This window comes from Adelges cooleyi, unplaced genomic scaffold (assembly GCF_023614345.1).
Source record: "Adelges cooleyi isolate 19-005CV unplaced genomic scaffold, UGA_ACOO_1.1 ACOO_flye_CR_arks_rails_tigmint_CR_PRNA_384, whole genome shotgun sequence".
NCBI classification, from domain to species: domain Eukaryota; kingdom Metazoa; phylum Arthropoda; class Insecta; order Hemiptera; family Adelgidae; genus Adelges; species Adelges cooleyi.
In genome coordinates this window covers 695,057-703,241 of record NW_026096061.1, presented here as the reverse complement: position 1 = coordinate 703,241, position 8,185 = coordinate 695,057, and positions in this window count along the sequence as shown.

The window sequence follows — 8,185 nt, the reverse complement described above, 5'->3', positions numbered from 1 at the left end:
ATTACTGCCGACCGGTTATAAATATTCATGTTGTACTACCGAATCGCAATTAATCTAGTGCTGTGCTACTGCGAGATGTATTATGTTTGATATGAAAATGCCACCATGTGATTTAACTTTTAAGAAGATTTTCGCAGTACATTCAAATCCATTGAAACGACCCAAAAGCGGTTGTCTGAACAATCAACGTTTAACGGCAGTCAATGTGTCCGGTTTTGGATCTAAATTAGGAGATAATGTATTGTTATTGGCCAATTATTATTTTCAGGTAGTTAAACACAAGTGAACTATTAAACTGTATGATGTGAGCACAGATAATAGTCTTCTCCTTGTTCCTAACTTAACCTTTCCTACTTAATCGAAATCTTATAAAAGTAAACCTAATAGCTGATATTTTATTGAAACGTCTCTTATCAGTTGTCTTTTATCACTATTATCTTATCGGCAGCTGTTATCAGATGTATATTTTCACTTATCTCCTATCACTCCTATCTTATCACTGATTTCATATGACCTGGCTCAACAAATATAGTGTTAATATAGAAGAAAGAATATGAATATGAAACTAGTTACAACATATTAATATACTATTTGGTCAATTTTAATGTGAATACTTTTATAATAATTTCTAGAGGACCGTATAACAAAAGAGGTTGTAAAAAAAAAGTTGAATGTTCCTGATGTGCACGCTACAACACCAGTTGGTGATTGATAAACAAATAGAAGTAGAAATACTTCTAGGCAAGAAAATATTTTACACCCTTTTACCAGTACATTTTTCGTTTCTTTATAACAAATTGTTTTAGTTTAAAAAAATACATTACCTAAAGAATATACCATACAAATTTGGAACTAAGTTGAAAAAAGTCATAGCGCGTCGTGCAAAAAAATATTACACATTATTGTAAAAACAATTTGGCTTCTCGGCTAAATCATTTTGTAAAACAGTATAATATACAGCTGGCGTGTATTCAACAATAAATATATATTGGGTGCATTGAATAGAAATATTATTTCAAGGAGCTTTATAACATTTTTACCTACTAACCTACTAACGAAAATAAAAGATTTAAAATACATCACCCCTTTTCCTTAAACACTGTCGACGTCCCCAAACGATGGATATGTAGTCTGGATAATCCTATAACTAAATGGTCACGACTAATAATCAACGGAAAGTACAATAATATAAATATCCTAAGGCTGACATTTTGTAACACGGTGAATATAAAAAATAAGAAACAGTACACGACTAATAACTGATATTTTTTTTAAATCTTACCAGTAGAAATCATGAAAAAAACTTAACGGTTGGCTGTCAAATTGGATGTATGCTGTACAAAATAATCCGTTGCTTGCACAATAAGTAATTTTATCGTCAGTTTGCAGCTTCATCTGTAAAATAAATTTGGAATATAGTTCTTTTTTCCATTTTTAAGGATCACAATAAAATCCGTCAAGTTTCCGCACATCTGGTAGTATAATTATTATAATAAAAACAATTACTATTATAATAATGATTACTATTTTAATACAATCTTTGGGGGAATTAAACCTTATCACATGTTTATATAACTGTTATCACTGTTTATAACAATTAAAAGTTGATAGCGCAGAATCACAGTTATAAATATATACGTATATATATTATTTAATAATTTAATACACTCATAAATCCCACAAAAATGGCCGACTTCAATTCTTATCACTAGTCAGCAAACTAGTTTATTATATGTATGTGCATGTGAGTTATTAACGCTATTTTTGCTCGAACAAGACATTTAGGGCTTTGGTAATTATTATTGGAATTGTCATGTTTGTTGTTCAGAAACAATATGTTACCATTTTATTAATTTGATCACGATCGTGTTGGGTGACATTCGAGCAGAAACGTTTATTGTGAAGGTAGGTCGCAAAGTTATTTGGGACGTGATTGTTTCTTTTTCTTTTTCAGCACTTCGAAATCTTTGGAAGTCAATTGCTTTCATCCCAGGTCGTCTATCGATGAGCTTTTAAAATTATTTACCCTCTCGTATTTGTTGAAAATTGTTCACATAGTGTTTCCCAATCAGAATTATATCTAGTCAAAATGATTGGAGTTCCAAAACTTTTATAATATAAAAATAAAACTACCTTATAGAATTACTAATACTGGTAATTTATTATTATTTTTTAATCAGTTTTTAGAATATTGACTGAAATCTAAATCATATTTTTTCCATACATATTTAATGAAACAAATTTTAGATCAAGAGAAAATAGGATTATGAAATTGATTTTATAGGTATCTCTTTTCTGTTTTTAATTTATACTATTTTATGAAAAACCCGTGATAGACCAGAGAAAGCTTAAGTTCAAATAAGAAACACCCTAATGTATATATATTATATATTAAATACTATATGTACAGATTGATCCATTTGTTGTAAGACAATAAATTTCTCAGAAAATAAGAAAATTTTGAAAATAATTTTTTTCCTTTACTTTTAGGTACATATTTTTCAATACATAGAACATTTTTAGCATTATTCTTCGTGGGTACATAAAAGAAATATGTACTTTTCAAAAAAGAACATGTTTTTAATTCCATAAATATTTAGTAGTGATGGGAAAACCCGGATTTTCCGAAGTTAAAAAAACCTTTTTTAAGTTTTTAAACTTCGAAATCCGGATTTTGAAGTTGTCGTTATGATTCCGGATTTCGAAGTTTTCGTTATAAGTTCATAGACTGGACATAATTTTTTTACCAAGAATAAATTAACAGCCGGTTTCACCAACTATTGTTAAATACACTCTTAACACAATGTTAATTAACAATTCATTTAAATTTAACATCTGGTTAAATGAAATAAGTTTCACCATAACATTATTATTGTTAAATTCTATTTGTTAAGTTAACAAAACGTTAGTTGGGTTACCAAAGCGGTTAACTCGATTCCAACGTTCTCATTGGTTATTAAAATATGTGATAACTGATAAGTGATTGTGATATTTAATTTGTCAGCTCGTTATTGTTTGACATTTAATTTTACTTTCTTTTAACGTTTCGATTAATATAAATAATTTATGTATAATTTTTTTTTAACACATTGCTTAGATAGTCTATACTTTTCTAAAAAATAGTTTGTCATCAAGGCCATTCAGGCAAGACATAATAATATTATCTTAATTACAAAATACATTAAATTATGATATTTGAATAAATAAATAATTAATATAAAATGTTTTAACACATTGTTTAGATAGTCTATAATTTTCTAAAAAATAGTTTGTCATCAAGGACATTGAAACAATTTTTTTCTATTTTGAAGGCCTAAAAAAAAGGTAGGTAGTGATGAGAATTATTTCCAGTGTTATACTCTAGACAGGCAAGACATAATAATATTATCTAAATTATAAAATACAATAAAATATGATATTTAAACCTATAATGCAAGTCTGTGCCATTCCTTATTACCTAATCTACCTACATAAAATAATTTCTGCTTATCTAAAAAGGGTTATCGAAGTTAACTTTGCTTTTGTTCTCTAAGTACTCAATATAGATAAATTCCTCATCTAATGTGTAATTCATTATTATATATTACTAGTATACTCAGTCAACAAAAATTATAAAACAATTTCTGAACTATAATAATATAAATATTATATATAAGTACTAAAAAACATTTTAACATGCCGGTTAACTTTTTAACAAGCCGATTTCGGGTGATTAACTTGACAATCGTTATATAACAATGTGTTAAGGCTAACAAATCTCGATGAAACCAAATGTTCACTAACTAATTGATAAATATAGTTAACAATAAGTTAAATTCATAACAAAGGTTGGTGAAACTGGCAGTAAGTATATTAGACAGATACTTAGGGTCAATAATAATTTATTGTTCAAATTAAGATTTTTATTAATGTGTAAAAAAACTACAAAAACAACTAAAATAATTAAATAGTTAATTTGTTTAATATTTTACAAATATTGAACTTGCAACTTACTTTTTATTTAAGCTAGAATACTTTTACGAAACTTCAACCAAATTCTTTTATGATAATAATATTTCATAGAACATTAAAAGTCAACTAATTTAAACATCCGAGTTTCAAATGATGAGATTATAAGTGTTTTTTTTTTATAGTCAATAGGGCAGGTACACCTTTAGAACGTGGGCGTGTACAATAGATATATTTGTTGTTGTAAAAACCAATTTGTTAATTTAATTAATTTTTTACATAATATACAGGTCACACCTGTGGCTAAAAGTTTACCACCCTTTGCAGTCAACTATGAAGAGCTAATAATACAGAACGCATTTATTAAGTTTTCAACGTTCCCTTATCCTATCTCTCCCCCCTTCTTCCCTCGATTCGCGTTAAACCGTTTTCGCCCTCAAGATGTTAATAAAAATATGACATCGTTAAAAAAGTATTTTTCTCTATTGAATACTCTACGGAATTTAATTTCGACGAACACAATATGGATAATAAAAACATATTTTAACAAACAAAAACCCCCTGGAGGATTTTAAACGTATACCGGACACGAAGCAGTTATGGAAGCGCGATATTTTCTTATTTCCATTCTTAATGAATTCCGACAAAAAAAACCTATTGTATTTTGTTGACAGAACATATATAATTTCACACTTCATGTGTTTTATAACGAGTGATATATTTCAAGTATATTATGTATAAAAATAAAATCACTTCCCAGCAATAAAATAACATTTAATGACCATCAATTTAACTACACAAAACCCGTTATTTAGATAAAATATTAGAAAAACGAATAAAAGAATAAACCATTTATTCGATAGTTCCGTTTAAAAATAACTAAAAAAACATTGAATCATGGATATGTTTTTACGGTTTACATACCACTTATCCCTTATCTATTATCACTCATCACTAATCTCTTATCACTCATCTCTGATTTCTTATCACTTATATCTAATCTCTTATAACTTGACATAAAATTTCTTGTATCCAGACAACAACATATCCATGTTAAAACTATTTGAATGTACCTATGATACATTTTATTTTTCGAATCATTTCTTTATTACAAAAAAAAAACAAATAAAAGTTTCATTCGAACCTATTAAATTCTTTTTTTTTCTTTATACGTTTTTTTTTTTGTATTCTATTATATCAGATATTTTTCGATAATTTTTCGACAGGCTTAAGTTTCGCCTTCCTACTTTGAAAGTTCTCAAGATAATAATTAGTTAACTTCGACTAGGTTTTTTCTTTTTACTGCGTCTTCCACTTTTAGATTGATCAGCAACTCTATCGATCAGTGATTGTTTGTGAAATGTCGGTTGTGTATCCAACCCAAAAACATATCCATGGTAATATAACCACTCTATAATTTATACAGTAATTTTTTGAAAATTAAAATTTAGTCATTTAGTCATTCTAATATAAAAAAAATTGATTTGATTTTTCAATAAACAACATATTTAAGTAGGTACGGATTATTAATATGTTGTAAAGCTATAAACAAATATTTATAATAATTTTTAGTTTTAAACTTTTCAAATTAAACTTACAAAAATGATTTAAGAGGTACGTCCAATTAGTGCAAACAATAAAATAAAACATACCATTGTAAACCGCATAAAAGCTAATTATGCAAGTTTATTAAAATAAACAGTTATTGTATATATTTTGAAGAAAACAAACAGCATTCTAGAGGTCGTATAGTCATAATTCACAAATGTACATTATGTAAAATATTAAATGAAGTGTTTAACTCAAACAATTTTTCATTCCTGTACTTTAATTCGAACATTTTTTAAACTTATCCGGTTTTATGGATATATACATGGCTAGCTGTATCCTGCACGGAAGTACCACTTTATATTTTAAGGAAAGGCCAGACAGTATTTTCGAAATAGATACTTAGTTCAAAGTCACCGAAAAATTATTGCATGTTCTTCATATACATGTCAGTAGTAGATCTACGGTTTTAAAGTATACAAAATATAAAATATATTTATAGAATTTATATGACTAGTTTTATATACGACAGAGGTGTGCAACTTTTACCCTAAGCTTTATAACAGTACTACTATTTTGGTTGGCGATTTATAAGATATTATAACGATACTATATTTTAAGTTTGAGGAGATATTTCTCGCGATAAAGATTGAAACACAATAACTGCAATATTAAACGAATCTTAAATTAAGTCGTTTCAACTTCTAGTACTTCTAGGGCTTCAGAACCAGCTATATATATATATCTGGGATGATAGTTTGACCATACTAGTTATATTTTATTACAGACAAATGTCTTTCTGCGTAATGTCTGTTGTTTTATACGAGTAAACACTGATCGAGCGCAATATATGCTTAAATTTATCCTAAACAGTTTGAAACAAAGAATGAAATGGAAAAAGTTGATTTAGTTAGAACTATGAACGATTTTTCATTCATCAAAAAAAAAGTATGCTTGGAAAATTAATTGTTGATTGTAGCAACATCAGTGAACATAATATTTGAAGAAAAAAACATTATTTAGGTGTATCGTCGATTCTGTACTTTTTATCTCAACGCATAATAAAATATAACCTGTTTTATAAACATTATTACACGTTATTATTAACTAGTTTATGGCGTTTTTAAAAAAGTTAACAGAAACTGTCACCGGAACGAAACGACCGGAAATAGGAAATTTGATATTGGAATTTTTATTTACTACAGTATGACGTTGATCGACAGCATGCTGGACGTTAAACAGTATTGCCCAAACAAGATGCTAGTTATTATCATTATTATCATTGTTATTAAATTGATTATTGTTATCATCATTATCACTGTTATCATTTAAATAATATTATTATCATTATTATCATTGTTATCACTGTTATCATTATTATTACTCCAATCGCCTATTCCAAAGTTTCTCCACCGGTAGATCCTATAGTTCATTGCAATATAACACTAACTTGATCGGCCAATGTTGTTTTTTTATCAAATATTATGAGTAATGTTTTGTATTCTAGTAAATATTACGCACCATTTTAGTACAATTTTATGTAACAGTACAGTATAATATTGGGACATTTTTTTTTATGAAGTTTAGAAAACGCTACTGTCACGATTTTTATTAGACTACCGTCCATAAAACCTGAACGCATAAAATCGACCCAACTTTTTACCATAAATCACGTATGAACAATTGCTCACGGAGCGAAATAACTACACCATAAATGTGTAGTGCATTCAATTTTTATTGTCTCTGTTTACACCCTATTGATTCATAATAAAAATCAATATAGATGGCATCGAGCAAGATCTTTCCTATTGTGTTAGACGTTATTAATATGTTGGCCGAATGAAACATTAAGTAGAATTTTAAGTGCAAAATCCGAGACCACTAAATCTGAGTACTAACAATTTGATTTATGGGAGAAAAACTTTTCCTAGGTGAATTTTTCTTCGATAATATAATTAATGTGTGCATAATAATACGACTAAAAGAAAAAACAAATATACACTAACAAGAGTATAAAGAAAAATTATGCGGTATCGGCGATTTTATCCACTATTGGTTGTACTATACAATGTTATATTTGTTAATTTAAATGTTTAAAAGTGTTTCCTTAGTGTTTTTCGTTTCACCTGTTAACGGTCTTATAATGTGTTAAAATAAAACACCCTATGAATGGTTTGTATATTAGATTTTCTTTTTATCAATTTTCCCATGACAAAGAGTGGAAATATTTCATTTTTTCCCCCCTTTTAACTTTTTGTCTTTTCCAAGTATTAACTGGAAACTATTTACGGTTTATAGAGATGCTATATAAAGGAATCGGTGGTGCCACTATAAAAACTATAGTGAGCGCACAAACACATATAAAAATCGTATTATTGTAAAAACCAATACCTTTTGGATTTTGTATTGAAGCTACAAATTAGATAACGGAATGAACACCCTCAAAACAAATTTGCTATATGATGTTTATTATTGGATAACGTTACAAGATATTTTTCTTAAGGTTATATTTTAGTTCAAGCTTACGCGTTTTCTGCGTAATGATACGTCCATAGAAATTGTTATCTACCACATTTTGTAAAAGTAATTTTTTATATATAATATACCATTTCATTTATTTTCCCAAATTCCTGATAGTTTAATCTACACAAAAAATTGTGTATCATAAATTAAAAAAAAAAAATTGGCA